The sequence below is a fragment of the Cuculus canorus genome, chromosome 13 (assembly GCF_017976375.1).
Source record: "Cuculus canorus isolate bCucCan1 chromosome 13, bCucCan1.pri, whole genome shotgun sequence".
NCBI lineage: Eukaryota > Metazoa > Chordata > Aves > Cuculiformes > Cuculidae > Cuculus > Cuculus canorus.
In genome coordinates this window covers 11907616-11923666 of record NC_071413.1, presented here as the reverse complement: position 1 = coordinate 11923666, position 16051 = coordinate 11907616, and the positions used below count along the sequence as shown (strand labels likewise).

Genomic DNA, 16051 nt, shown 5'->3' with positions numbered 1-16051 from the left:
ACCATCATCTGCCCACAAAAGGTGCCAGCAAGATAAATGAATACTCACAAGACATTTTACAAATAGAGCAGTCCCAAACTTGTAATACAAAAATAACTGGACTATAACAATGTATTACAGTAAACATCTTCACTGGCACTTAAATTTTTTTATCAGACTTTTCATCTCATACTTCCAGAAACTGATATAATACCTGCAGGAGACTATCTGTTCAGCTGTGGCAGAAATCATAATGCTGGGCTTTAAATGTCACATAAAATAATAATTAAGGTATTAATTATTGTGTGTGATATTATTATATTGTGTGATATTATTATATTGAAAAATAAATACATCATCAAATAAGTATGCATGATATTAAGGATAGCAGAATGTCACTCCTTCGACTCACGCTGACAGACATGGTAGTTACAAAAACACCACCGTGAACCAGTGCTGTAAATGCAGTCACAAAAGAGGTGGAATCTTTCCTTTAACGCCAATTTTTTCAGGAGCAACTGAAATCTGTATCTCCAAGAAATGGCAAGACAGAACAGTAGATGAACTCATAAAGTTCCTTTCATTCCTTTCACACACTTGTAACACAATCACTATGGTTTCACAGAGTTCAAGCTGACACAAGTATCATTACTGTCACTTCCTTATTTTTAAAGTAAAACTCGCTGCTCAAACAAGCAAATCCTAATATAACGGGGAGAGGCCGACATGTGAAATGAGAGGTATCACTAACGGGGATGTATTCAAATACAAATACCTACTACAGCAAATGCATGTTTATTAATCGCCACTCTCCTCTCCCTACATACATAGTTTAAATTAGTTCAATGAACAAAAATCTAGAGGGGAAACTCTTGAGGCTCATTTTAAACAGCTAAACCCACAAGTCTTGGCTTATGGCACTGCAACAGAGGCTTCTCCAGTAATTTTTGCTCAACGAGTTCCTCCTCCTCTGCCCCCTGCCACCACTTGCTATTAACTTGTCACTGCACCACACCATTCTTTCATTATGTGTATGTCACTGTTTCTAGGCAGTCAGATCAGCTCAAAAATAACCATTTGTGTCTCTTAGGTTTCATTTCTTTTCACCTAGAAGGCAGGCTGGATCAGTGATTGCGGGCGATGCAGCTTCAGGGGCAGCGTCGCCAGCATAGCTGAGAGCAGGGGGCCGCACAGCAGAGACAGAACAAGGAGGCAAAGGCAGGAAGGAGCTCCTTAACCTGAAAATGCTGCTGCAGACATCTCAGGAAGGAACTGTGCTCCCACATGAACCCTGAGATGAGGGACAGCCCAGAGAGATGCCAGGCAAGGGCCAGCAACATAAAAATCAACTTCCTGGGGCAAAACAGATCTCTCGATGCCTTTGCTAAACATGTAGTCAGGGTGGTCTGTAATACTCTATTTTAACACCTGACAAAAACCTATAATAGTTTAGTTATATCCAGTCCGTAATCTCCGGGAAATATTCAAGAATTTAATACATGCAAGCAAGGAAGACTCACCCCAGTCAGACTGGCTCACCTCATCGCTGAAAACTGGAGCTGTGAATGAGGAGACCCAAGATGCTTCCCCAGACTAGGGAGGAGAGTCATAATTGCATCATTTTTCTAGATTAGCAGTGTCAACGGTTTAGGCTCTGAGTCAGTACTGAGCCAGTCAATGCCCTACAGTGGTCCCTGGGGCACTGTGCTATTAGAAGTGATGACTTTCTCAGCAGGCTGCCGAGCAGGATCCAAGCCGACTTACGCTTATTAAAAAAAAAAAAAAAAAAAAGAGAACTGCTACTTTATTTTTCAGTAAGAGCAAGAACAGACTGCCAGTATTTTGGGCAACTTCCAGCAGCCAAATTACTGTTAATGTCCAGAACACTTTCCACTTTTGTCTGGGGGCCTCCAAGATGAGTAAATAAAACTTGACGTACTCATTTCTATCAAAATTCTGCAAAGTAAAAAGCCAGGAAAAAGTCCAACTTGCTAGAATCACTCTAGGAACATTGTTCACATCTTTTGACTGCCAGGTTTATGCTTCTACCACTAAATTACACTTCAAGTTTGCTGCCTGAAAACCCAGTAATTTCACATAGGGAAAGAAAAAAAGTGTTCTTTACTTAAAACTGCTGCACAGCAAGATGCACACCAAAAGTTCAGATTTAAATGCAGGAAAAGGAGGAGGATTAATTGAAAGAGTTCTAAGAACAATTTTAAAGAACAATTAACAAAAGAAAAATTTTGAAAGCTTAAATGATGCTTTTAGTCAAAAGCGAGCTAAGGACACAAACTGAAATAATAACAATAATTTTGTGACTATTTTGTAGTCCATAAAACATCATACACACCTTCCTCAGGCAAATCTCGAAACCAAGTATGTTTGCATTTGACTACCCGTATAGAAAGACAGATGAGTTCCCAATGAGAAAGAAAAGGCCAAACTTTTATGTGTGTGTGAATGTTTCTGAAGTAACGCTCCACAAATATTTACAAATCCAGAAGCCACTTTTACATGAATACTTCCCTCAGACATTTCTGTTAGTTCTAAATCAAGACATTTAAATGACTTTCACAAAGATTCATTATGAAATACTATGATGCTTGAAAAACAAAGTAGCTCCAAGGTAAAAATCTAACAAATTAAGCAGAAACCACTGAAATACAATATAACACACAATATGACAAATCCTGTATTCATATCTGTCACTGAGCCAGCCCGCCTCATCCAGGAGCTAAAAGCATTTTCCAGAGTAAGAAAAAACATAAACCATATGCAACCCTTCAGTGACCTAAACCACGCATAGACCAGCACATCTACATTTTTAGCTACTCTATACATATTACATAAAGACATAAAAATGCTGTAACATTTATTTAAATCAAAAATAGTGGTTTACACCTGGACTGCTACTACTTTATCACAACGTTAAGCCTAGATATCCAGACACCATAGCAGGTCAGAAATGAGGAAGCGAAAGGACAAAATGTAAGTGAAAATGTCTGGTATGTATTTTTGTTTTTAAAAAAAATCTAATCAACTCCTTAGAATGACTGTAAGTAGTTACCATTTGAGGAGATACACATTGAGGTACGTATATGTTCAACTACACCAATAATTTCATCACTGTTTCTTTGTTAAATATACATGTAAGTGTATTCAAGCACAAAAAAAAAAAAACAGTTGAGAAAATAAGTTGAAACTAAATACAAGCAAAGTCAAAAATTGCTTCAAAACATTAGAGCTGCTCCACAATGTTTTTACAAAAAACTACAGCTGCTTAAATGTGTTCAATGACAAGCATGGAAAAAGGTTGTCTTCTATACAAACTCTCAGCTTTCGACGGAGTTTAAGCAAAGCGTGTTTGGGGGAGGCATAGCAGATTTGTAAGAAAGGCACTAACAGGTCAAGTGATGCTCCAGAAAAATCAGTGGGGTAAAAAGCAAAAAGCATCCCCTAGGGAAAAACCATACACTGTCAACAGCAGACATCCAGCATAAATTAAGAAATCATTAAGAAAAGTATTTTCTAGTCTGACAATAGCCAGGGACAAAGAATGTAGAAACTAACATTCACTGAACTTTCCAACCAAAACACCGATTTATGAAATCCTGAATTCTTAGACAGGATGACATGGAGAAGTAAAATAAAGTAAAACCAAAGCTGCAATCAAGCATCCCAAGTACAAGGGATATTTTACATGTACTGTGAATACTACATATCTGTTTTACCAACACCATGGCTGAAGATAAATCTGTCCCATGAACATAAAGCAAGGATTCAAGTCACCACAACAAATATTAAGATTTACAGGAAATTATATTCATGATCGCAAACGTAATAATTAATACATCAACTCTTTTAATTTTTAAAAATTATTATTACTATAAGTTTCCCCTAAAGTATCCTTCCTTAGATGAGATGAAGCCTGAAAGCTAGACCAAAAACGTGTTTAGAAACCCATCATTTAAACAAACAGCAATAAAAACTCTGAATTAAATACCACTACATGTGTGTATTTCTAATGTTTCTTCCTCCATTTTATACTGTGAAGGCAGACTGTGGCACTGGGGCAGAGCTCTCCCCACTCCCAAGGATTGCAGCCATGCATGACTTCCTCAGAGCTGATAGTCTGGACCAGAAGTCTGATCCTTCCCTCTTACAGACAAGGAGCAGTAGTTGGCCTGATGACTGCTCCCCTCCAAGCACTTGAGTAACTTTCTTGGTTTGACCTTATTTCATAACCCTACAGAAGCAATCAAGAGGAACCTAAGGAACAGGGATGATTCCATGAATGACACATCATCAAACTCAGACTGCATGGTAAATCCAGGTCAAGAAATCCCAAATAAGAAAAGGTATACTCTCATTCTGGCAAAAGTCAGAAAAAAGAATGGCCAGGAAGCTCACCAGTGAAAGTAGACGCTCGTGTCAGTACTTCTACTTCGATAAGGCTGTTCTTGTTCAGATATTAGTCTCTTGCACAAACAAGCTATTATGAAGTACAAACCCAAGGTAATTGCATCAATACAAATGTGGCAAATTCCAGAAGCATGACACAGAATCTTAGCCATATAGTAATCCATTTAGTGTGCCTGAAATCTAAAAGGAAAACATTTCATTGTAGGGAAAGAAACGTAAAAATGTAAGTTACAGGCCCAAGGAAAGCACTGAAAAGTTTGCTGACTTCTCCATTGAGACGGGAAGGAAGTTGTAAGAATGATTCAGCCAGCTAGCTCACAGGGTTAGTACTTTATCAGAATATTAATAATAGCAGACATTTTTAGCAGAATGCTAAATCACAAAATTCTGTTTTAAACAGTGCTTTTAGCACTTGACTGCAGAGAAAAACTGAACTTAGGCCAAAAATAGATCAAAATTCATAAGGAACATGAAAGATGAGCCTTACAGTTTTGAAATGCCTTTTTTGTTGTTGTTGTTTTGAACAACTCACAACCAAAAGCTATGTTTGGCAATATGGCACAGAGGGTGCTCCCTGCCCAGGTTACTACCTTGTAAAACAAGACTTGGTTTTTATTTTTTTAAACAGAGAAAGGGTAGTTGAGTAAAAAAAAATCACTGTTGCCTACTTTTCCATCACGTTTGCTATATAAAAACATAGAAAAGAATTAACAATAATAAATAGTTTGTGGTTATATAGGCAGATATTCCAAGCATCTTAGAACTACATGAAACTACATCTTGGGATCGTTCTGACACAAGTATTACTTCCAATGAAAAGGCATACAACGTACTTTTTGTTCTACAAACAGTCTGTCCAAATTATCCAGATCTGAAAGGTTGTTTTGTTGGGTTTTTTTAAAGGCTACCATGGTAAAGAAAAGTTACTACCTGTTTACACAGATAAATTAGTAATAGATCGATTACAAAGTGAAGATGAATAGCACGCAAATCTCCCATAGTAACCACCAATGCACAAACTTATAGCCTTCTGTAAAGGAAAGTAGAATAACCTGTCTCACATTTACCTTACATAGTTATTACCTGTGTATAATGTTATCCTAAGTCATTTTAGCTTGTTCCCTGGCAACACTTTGTGCAGTCTTCCTCCTAGGTTAGAACGCAGATCTGTTACCTGTCCAATTATTGTCTAAAACCTAGTGTGGCCATAATTACTGAGTTACTCCCCTGATGCAAGAATATACATTTATGTTAGAAGACATACAGGCAGCCTGACTGCACACACTCCTAGAGTGGGTGAGGAAAAAAAGCAATCATAAGCAGCTCTGCTCTGCAATCACGAATCCCTTACAACTGTTGCAGGAATCTATACACTTATTCTGAAGTTCCTTACTAACTCTCCTTAAACATAATAATTTTTTGTTCAAGAAGGCGAACACAGTTAGGAAAGGCCGATTGTATGGTATTGCATGGAGAGAGGAGTGGTGCTCAGCCCCCGTTGCTGAACAAGACATCATTAAAGACCATCCACAATTACCTGGGCCATTCCCTAGCAGAACAGGAGGTTAATGCCTACAAAAACCAGTTTTTCAGGTCTGAACTCAAATTGTGTGGTAACCATGCAACAGACCACCCAAGGGTTTGCGACTGACCAGAGGGTCACACAGCAGCAGTGGGAATAGCAAGAGAATCTAAGCCTGCTTAGATCCTTCTTGTGGAGCAAAGAAAAGCCTGCACTGGGGGTATCAAGTACAGAAATGGGGACATGGAAACCCTGGAGAGCATCAACCAAATCCCAACGAACACTCCAAAGGAGGGAGATTTAGGGAACACATACAGCAGAGCTTGTTTTGTACTGACCAACCATCCCCAACATCACTTGGAAAACTGCTTTAAAAATTGCCCCACAACTAACTGCGCATCTTTGTGACTGTCAGCTACCTCCTGCTTCGAAGAGGTAAGTGTTCCTAGCAGATAGGACCCCAGAGAAGTTTGCTGCAAATAGATGCATAGTGCCAGCAGCAATCCAGGGCAGTGGTCCAGGGCAGTTGTTCCCAAGGTCTAGGCTTAGTGAGCAAGCCCTCAGAGGCAGCACCTAGAACTCGAAAGTGCTTAAAGCACTCACACATGGGGTGGACACAAATACATCCAGCTGGTGTTTTGCAGAGAAGGCACAAATCAGGGCAGTAACACCACTAACTAGCATAGAAAAGTAGAATTTCCCAAAATTCAACCGTAACAGTGAAAAGAGGGATGCAGTTGTTCCCCACTCAGAGTCTGCACGCTCCCCCTGCCCACTGCTCCGAGAGCAGGATTCAGCTCACAGCAACTGAATAGTGTTCTTGGACAATTTGATCTCCAGTGCGTTAGGTAGCTGTACGCAAAAGTGCCTTTAAAACGCACCAGGTTTCTAGATGGTATATACTGCCATCCTCCTTTATGGTATCTCCATCTCAGCATTGTCACTAACCTATCCTGACTCTGGGTCAGTTTTTCCCAGGTCCACTGTAGTATCATACAATAGAATTGTCTCTCCTCCACCTGCAGCCTACAGTTATCCCATTTCTGTGAGGGCAGCGCCACAGGTAAAGAAATCCTTCCTCCTACCCCTGCTCCTCACATTTTTTCCCCTCTTGAGAGCCCTATTTCTAGCAAGAATGTTTTTATAGTGTGTAAGAACTGCAACACTTCACCCTCTTCACTCAACACTATTATTTCAACATGCAGAAAGCTATGCTGAACACACTGTGCTAGAGAAGTGCTCCCTTGGTTTGAAAAAGAATGCAAATTAACCGATTCCCAGCTTTCCAATTCCCCAATTTCTGGTACTTTCTACAGCCAACGCTCCTCAAGAAGTTTGGTTGGGGTTTTTGAGCTGATGTTTGTTTTGTCAAGTGCTTCTTAAAAGCTTGATTACCCTCTTGTAAATGCACAAGCCCAAAGAATGACACCTGGGATACTGATAGAGAGAATCCATCCAGAAAGATGAAAGGAAACAAGTGCACTATCTTTTGGACTCTGTAGCCTCCAGAAATTACACTTGAGTTTTCTTTTTTCATACACACACATGTATACACAAAAACACATATGTATTTTCATTGGCAGCAGAGACAACTCCAAGAAAAGCTTAACCATCACTGATTAAGGTTCCATATTTCAATGTAAGTAATAAGTACAGCAGAAGGCATTTCTAAATACAACAGCCTACATAAATGTAGGGCAAAACCTAATTCAACATGTAAAACAAGCATTTAATGCTGCTCTGGTAAACCAGTTTAGCTACAACGACATCCAAATTCCCTGTGTAAACATGCCTGATAAACAGTTACAGAACATACAGCCAATATAAGAAAAGAGCAACTCTTAATTCTCGCGTAAATCTGCTCTTGAAAAGCAAAATTTTCCGCTTTACTCTTCAATATCTTATTCATGACTTGTAGTTTAATCTCCTTTATCTAGCAACATTGTTAATTTGTGTGTCTGCACCTGACCGGAAGCAATTAACACCCACATGCAGCTCTGCTCAGGCTGACAACCTGTGTCACTAAATCATGTTCTACAACTCCGCAAGTGAGCTCTGAACATGCAAGTAAACAACACATCAGCTTGCCAGGGAAAATATAACTAACTATGTGGATTTTTGCCTATCCTGGCACTGCAACAACTGCATCATTTTGACAAAGCAACTATAGGTTTGGTTTTTTCCTATTTCATGAAACTAAATGTCATTTATATTGCTATCAAATTAAATTCTCACTTTCTCAGAGCGACTCTGATCTTTGACTACCTTTCAACAGCTGTGAATTTTGCATTATTACGTCACATGTAGTAACACTGGACTTTGTTAACTGAATCACAACATATGCCAACACAACTGTTATAGCTCTGCAATGCTTCTTCTGTCTTATAAGTGCAGCATACTGAGGAAAAAGGGAGTAGGGAACTCGTAACTCTTACTGTATTGCAATCCGTAGACTGAAAATAAAAAGTGAAAACTACTAAATCTAAAACAGGATGATAGTCAGGAACTTGCCAAAATTTTGATTTTTAAAAAGTACTACAGTGAAATAGTTTCATATTCATTTCCTGCTGTAAAAGTCAAGCAGAGGAACAGAGCTCTTTCTTAAGAAGTACTGAAAGTGAGCTAACAATTCAACTGGCAATACCTCAAATCAAAACACAGTCTAGGTCACTTTTCCAGCACATCTGCAGAAGCATAACTTACTGCTTGGATAACCTGGAGCACAGTTTTACAGCACAGCCACCACTGAAGAGGAGGGAACTGTCGCCGTCTGTCTCTCTAGAAGTTCAGCAATACGTTCTTGCCACTTCCTCTAGTCTGGCTGTTCTGTTCCTACAGAGAGAAAAAAAAAAAAAGAAAAAGAAAAATCAGACTTAAGAAATGCTTATCCTATTAAAAAAATAGGGGTTTGCCCATTTAGTTTCATGAATCAGCAGGTCAGAGGAGCACCCGTGCTGACTTCAGCAAGGGGTGGGAGCACAGGGGCAGGAAGACAGCAGTGCTGCCCACTTTCAGTGACAGTTGCTTGTTGAGCCAGCTTAGCTACACCATAAAAATCACACCCTTCATTGCATTTCCTCTTGCATTTATACTAAAAGTCATAGAAGAATATTTCTAAAAAAAAAAAATTTTTTTTTTTTACACAGCCATAATTACATATTTTTATATAACTTGTGAGCAGAAAGGAATTGAAAGTTCCCAGGACATTCCCAGACTGCACCCTCCTGTACATACACAAGCTCTTGCTGAAAAAAAAAAATTGTTAAATTCATGCACTATATGGATACTTCAAAACAGAGCAAAATCAGGCCCCATAATCCCAAACATCCATTGGCTCACAAGACGGCAAAGCAACTGGAAGATTCTAGAGTATGAGAAAAATTTAGGAGGTTAAAACTCCACTGCCAAACCTTTGGGGCTCTTCTCGCACCCAGCCAGGCTCCATCAGAGCTCCATCAGAGCTCCAGGGGTAAGGCTGTCTGCACAGTCCTCCCAAGGGGCACGTTGACCACCACCTGCCCGGTGCCAAGTGATGCACCTCAGCATCACACCTCATGCCTACAAGACACATTTGCTCATTTCCCACCTTGCCAGCAGAACTCCAGGTTCTACTCTGACTCAACACGAGGGAAAAGGCTCGCATGCACCCCAATGCCTACCTGCCTTCCTGAGGGTGGACTGAAATAAATCAGGCCAATAACCTATGAATTACAAATTCACAGAAGCAGTCTGTGCCTCTGCTTTTCTCCTGTCTTCTAATAAACTGCACAGGGCCTAAATGCACAAGTATATGTACAACACATAGAATAATCAAAACAATAAGAATTTGCACAATTAAAGTATCAGAATTGATTCACTAGCTTGATAAACACTTCTAAAACATTATCACCTCAAAACCCAGTTCCTCATTAAAATGTACTAGTAATGACTGCATACATTTCTATGTCTTCTGCCATTTATTTTAGTTTATTCCAACAAATGTGTATCTCACAAACACGTTTGCCTCCTCAGCATTGAAATGACAGACATTGTTTGTGGCAGCAGGCTAAAAATGCCAGCAAAGGAGGAGCAGAAGATCAGACAAAGTGTCAGGAAGTGAGAAAGTTTTGATAGAAGTACCTCAGCTTCCTTTCAAATGAGGAAATTGAAACAGACATTCTATTCAGCTACTGGAATTTATTTTTTTCATTTAACTCCACATAAACTCAGTAGCAATAAAGCCAAAAAAGACACAGATACACAGAAAAGCCCCTGTACCAAGTCTTCATCTTCTTTCAACTTGACCCAATCTTTTTTTTCCCCTCAGAGCCTAAGTTTGAGCAAGCAGGTGCTGCCTGAAATACCGTAACAGATGAAGTCAGGTTGACATGAGCCAGGTGCTAAGAATACCTGGAATTTAAATGACCAGAGTTTTATTGCCCATTTCCATTAATTTCAGCTGACTTTAAATAAACCTCAGTGAGCTCAGCCTACTAGAATCCACCTTTGCAGGCTCCTTCCCAGGTGCACTCATTGCCCAGCCTTTCCAGGTGCTTTATCATTCTGTTGGCACCCTTATTACCTCACCATTTGGGTTACTCGGATGGAAAACTGTATCGGAGTAAAAATTAGTCACCTGCTAAGTGGTTTGATCAAATAATTCTTTAAAAGAATCCCTCTAGTATGAATATATTATACTTTCATATAAATAAATAAAGCAGAAAACTTAAGATCACAGGTTGGACATCAAGCAAATAACTAAAACCCAGGCTATGTTACAAATGAAGAGCATCTTCCTGCTTTTAATGAGAATATGTTACTTATTCATTTACTTTTATGCCTAGAAACAGAAGTAAAACACACCCTGCTTGTTCTTTCTCCCTAATCACAGACCAGAAGCTACTTTTAATACTCAAATGAGGATTACAGAACAGCTGTTAAAGAGAGGAACACTGGCCATTAGCTGTGAAGGAAGCTCTTAGTTAAAATGCTGTTTGGCTCTGCATCATATGAGGCACCGCTTTGACTTTGTTTTGTCTTTAAAGCACCAGCAGACCTCAAGCCTCTGAGCTGCATGGCCTGCGCTGTAAAAATCAGAACAGTACCCTTGTTGCCACAGAGAAGATTTATATGGTTTTCATAAAAATGCTACGGAAAACAGCCTAAACAAAATGAATAAATTTGAAGGATACATTTTGACACGTTCTCTTACCACAACTCTAAGCTGCTGAGGTAAAGCAACGGGTTGATCAGAAAAACAACAGCAGCCCTATGTTCCACCTAAACTTTGCCATTTATCTTTGAGTAACCCAGATGAAATTATTTCACCTCTTAACACCTCAATTTTACAAAGTCTGAAGAGATAACGCTCAGCAGTAGCAACCTACAGGAAATGTGCACAAAATGTTAATACAGCGTATTTACCCTATTGCCTCTTACACTTACTAAGTGAAGAAAAACTCTTCCAAAGGAAAGATCAAATGTACTGCTTGCTCCTCCGCCTGCATATACAGACCACCCTGCTGCTTTGCGCTGCAGGACAGAGCTGGATCCTACTCAGGGTGACTCAGGGCACAACGGCAAGAGGCATCCTATAAAACAGGAAATAATAACATACAAGATGCAAAAGGCAAGCAGCAGCAATAGCTATTTGAAGTGATACCCAAGTTTCTGGAGATAACAGTGATGATGATTTTTATTATTAAAGTGCTATAAAACTATTTTTCTAAAGACATTTATTCCACCTGAGAATGTTGTAGTCTATAAAATAAGAGTATGAAGAAATCCCAGATCTATGTCCCTACAAATATATAAAACATTTTTCAGCAAACAGAAGACGTAGAACATTCACGAAGTTTACCATAATGATCTAAGGAAGAAGTTGCACTTCCTTATTTTAATACAAGATCATCTAACTGCACAGTCGCTACAAACTATTTCATGCTGTAACATCCTGCTAGCTTAGCCAGTAATCATCTTCAAACTTTGCAGATGCCAGTTTAATAGATTATCTCCCAGTCACTTACAGGCCCTTGCACTTTGCCAAGTCAAAGCAGCGCTGAAGCAGACAGCTTTCTAACCCAGAGAACACCACCAATTCCCTTGGCCATCCACTCTTCCGCATCTCATCTCCCAGAGGGATTTCTTATGATGAATAAGAGTGTCTTCAATTTACATGCACACAAAAAAAGTTTCTATATAGAAAAAATCCCAAATGCCACTTTCAATATGCAAGCCCTGCAGATGTTTAGTGCAGTTTGACCATTACATTTTATTAATCTGAAACACTAAACAAATCCTTTCAAATCATTAGCTAGACTGGAGGTTTTCCCAGAAAGATAAAACACACCTTCAATACAAACCATGAGACTGAGGGAAGAATCGCCGAGTGAAGTATTTCAGCCTGTGTTTTAAATAAGAATGAGTAATTTTGATTAATTCTGTAATGCTAAATCGAAGTGAAACATGTAATCCAAGAAATAAACCTAAGAATTCAATTTAGAGATTTTTTTTTTTAATTCCACAGAAGACAGATTAAAAAAAAAAGGAAAATAAATTAAGAGTGACCAGCAATTACACAAACACTCACATTAACAGACTCCAATGATCATCTGTCTCCAGGCTAACACCTAAACTAATTAGCTCTCAACCAGCACCTGCTCTTTCACTTAGCACAAACCATGAGACCATAAATATCTGCATACATTAGGGAATTAAGTATCTTCCTTCGGTAGTCTTAATGGTGTTGACATTAGCTTCATTAAGGAAAAAATTAAGAAGTTTAATCAGTGCCTTACAAGAACCCCCAATGACCCTAACTGCTGTCAGTAATGGCTCCTGGAAGCATAAATAACATGCCACAATGAGCATTAAAAATCAGTACTGGCTTACTATTTCCAGAGTGGTATTTCACATAGTTCTCATTTTCCATACTACATTTTGAGAGAGGGGAAACTGTCAGTGTGTGGTGACTCCAGTAAATACCAGTTTTAACATCACCTACTGCAACGAAGATGTTTTGCAAAGTACATAGTTCACTATACACACAAACTCACAAGCACACTGCATCGCAGGTTTGAGTGCAGACACGCAACACATTCACCTTCCATCTACGGGGGGATTCTATAAAGCCTTCTAGATGAGCACTTCACTATTTGAAAGGTCAGGACACCTAAACAAACAAACAAACCCCCCAATACAGGCACAACCGCTGCCACATTATGTATTCGTTTCTGACCTAGACAGAATCATTAAGCCCCCTTAGAAACTTTCTCTCCTGGAATCCTATTTGCTAAAAAACAATAATAATAATAAAATTATAGCCTCAGATTATTCTTATTTATCCTCAAAACACAACATTTCTATTTCTATTTATTAAGTTATAGAACATCTTTCTGGTACTTCTCCTTTTTAGATACAAAACCAAGTTCATAGCTCCTTTTTAAAACAAAACAACCCTCCCCAAAACCAGCATCATCACTAATCTTAAGCACAAACCAGTAAAGTTACCAACACAGGTATATCCCATTCCCCACTCTGAAGAAAGTTTCATATTCCAGCATCCAATACAGGACGCCGCTTCCTGTAATAAATTACAACCACTTCAGAATGAAAAACATAGTTTTCAGGTATATTTGCATGGATTTCCTCTACCTCGAGTTTGCAGAACAATGAGCAAAGCGTGGTCTTGGGCCACAACCGTGCGGGTCAGGCACGCAGCAATAGAGACCAACCAAAACACACCTGGCAGGAGAGAAGCAGCTTTCTTTGCTGAACCAAATCCAAACATCACACTGCTTATTTACTTTGTGTGTCTAAAAAAATGCTCTTAAAGTGCTTTTTCCAGCCTTCAGCCTTTCTGCCAACCACATCCTTAAAAGAAGCCTCAGTCTCAGTGGACTTTGGCGCCGGGTGGGAGGTGATGATGTGCTCTGATAAAAGACACCTGCCACCAGCAACCCGAGCCCTGGCAATAGCCACCAGCTGACCTCCTACGCCTATTAAACCACTTTAATCCCTTTATTAACACTTGTTAGAGAAATGCCACAAGGCGTCCTACCGAGATTAGTAGAGAATCACCTGTTTGGCAGTGTAAAAAAAAAAAAAAAAAACAAAGACACGAACCAGCTTTTTGCAGGCAGATATTCCAAGTTTTCCTTGGATATCCTCGATTTAAAGCCCGATTGTGGGCTCCGTCATCAATTTCAAGCCCGACTGTCAGCTCTATCATCAGTTTAAAGCCCGATTACGGGCTCCGTCATCAACTTAAAGCCCGAGTATGTTAAAAAAGCCTAAGTGAAAGAGGCTCCCCGTAGAAGAGGAGCAGTTTTTCGGCTCCCGACAGAGCCCGACCCCAGCTCTCCCCCCGTCTCTCACCTGCGGGCGCAGCGGGACCGGCGGCACCTCCCCCCCCCCCCCCCAGGGCCCCGCGGGGCGCGGCGGGGGCGGGGCCGGAGGAGGGAGGGGCCGCTCAGCCTCGCCCTCAGCGCGGGGGGGGGTGGGGGGGAAGGGGCTGTGGGAGCCTCAGGGGTTCAAGGGCGAGGGGCTGCACCTGGGTCAGGGCAACCCCTGGGTGCAGTGCAGGATGGGGATGATGTGATGGAGAGCAGCCCCGCAGAGAAGGACTTGGGGTGCTGGGGGGGAGAAGCTCGACATGAGCCCAATGTGCTCTCACAGCCCAGAAACCAACCGTGTCCTGGGGGTGAATCCAAAGCAGCGCGGCCAGCAGGGCGAGGGAGGGGATTCTGCCCCTCTGTCCTCTCTTGTGAGCCCTCATCTGGAGTATCGTGTCCAGTTCTGGAATCCTCAACATAAGAAGGATTTGGAGCTGTTGGAGTGCATCCAGAGGAGGCTACAAAGATGATCCGAGGGCTGGAGCAGCTCCCATATGGGGACAGACTGAGAGAGTTGGGGTTGTTCAGCCTAAAGAAGAGAAGGCTCTGAGGAGACCTTATAGTGACCTTCCAGTACCTGAAGGGGCTCCAGGAAAGCTGGAGAGGGGCTGTTCACAAAGGCTTGTGGGGATAGGATGAGGGGCAATGGGTATAAACTGGAGAGGGGCAGATTTAGACTGGACATAAGGAGGGATTTCTTCATGATTAGAGTGATGAGGCCCTGGCACAGGTTGTCCAGGGAAGTTGTGGCTGCCCCATCCCTGGAGGTGTTCAAGGCCAGGTTGGATGGGCCTTGGGCAGCCTGAGCCAGTGGGAGGTGTCCCTGCCCATGGCAGGGGGGTTGGAACTGGATGGGCTTGAAGGTCTCTTCCAACCCAAACTACTCTATGATTCTGATTCTCCTCCTGCCAAGGGGGCAGCAGGAGTCCCTTGGAGAGTGGGGAGTGTCCGTGTGCCCCCACCCAAGTCACACGGGGACAGCATCCATGCTGCAGAGGTGTTGAAACAAACTGCTGCCCAGGACCCTAAAAAATACAGATTTACAGCCAGCTTTTTAAAACCTGGGTGCTGCTAGTACGGGGTGGTGAGACACAACCTCCTCGCAGCCCTGCTGCATCAGGGGTTGAGGGACTTGTCCCTCACAAGCCATCCCTGAGGGCATCCCACTGGTTTTCCGTCCCCTCATTCACCCACTGCTTTATTCCTCTCACTGCGTTTTAGATGAGTTTCACCAGGCTGGCACTGACTCCTTGGCGTACCAAGCCTTGAACATCTGGCAACTAATTCAGACCAAGCCTGGCTCCATCACGCATAAGTGACATCCAAAGTTCATACAGGCACTAGAAAGAAACGCTGATTTCCATGGAGTTTGGATTAAGTTTGTCTGAGGAGGTGTCAGTCACAAGTGACTGCACGCAGCCTGTGGCAGGCAGGCATGTGCCCATCTGCCTGCAGCTACAAGCAGGCATTGCCCATCCCCAGTTGTACCATTCCTGCAATAATATGTTAGTAACTAAACACAGCAATTTTTATTTGTGCACTGCTTGTCAGCTGGTACTTTCTATACTCTATAGACAGAGGGAGCACCAGAAGCACCACAGCTTCATTTGACTCTCAAAGCTCCGGTTTGGATATTGGTGGGCAAACGGGAAATGTATTTTCTGAGACCGCCCAACCTTCAGGAAGCTTTGGGGCTGTTAGGACTGGGAATCTTGGAAAGGAATTTAAATCCAGTCTCAGCAACTTCAGACAA

The 16051-nt window shown here is 41.3% G+C and overlaps 1 protein-coding gene across 6 annotated transcripts in view; it reads right to left on the bottom strand.

The window, feature by feature from the left end:
• The window catches only part of ADCY7 (adenylate cyclase 7), a 62291-nt gene extending 47938 nt beyond the window's left edge, over nucleotides 1-14353 (bottom strand). For 2 of the 6 annotated variants that reach the window (XM_054078638.1, XM_054078634.1), the window contains exons 1-2: nucleotides 11351-11483; nucleotides 8630-8758 (exon numbers count right to left, since the gene is read on the bottom strand). The gene's annotated coding sequence lies outside the window, so the exon portion shown is untranslated. Of the gene's footprint in view, nucleotides 1-1499; nucleotides 1519-8629; nucleotides 8759-11350; nucleotides 11484-13648; nucleotides 13668-14029; nucleotides 14167-14281 lie in introns of those variants that run through there. The other 4 variants (XM_054078635.1, XM_054078636.1, XM_054078637.1 and 1 more) reach the window with 4 other exon arrangements.
• Nucleotides 14354-16051: the final 1698 nt, after the last annotated feature.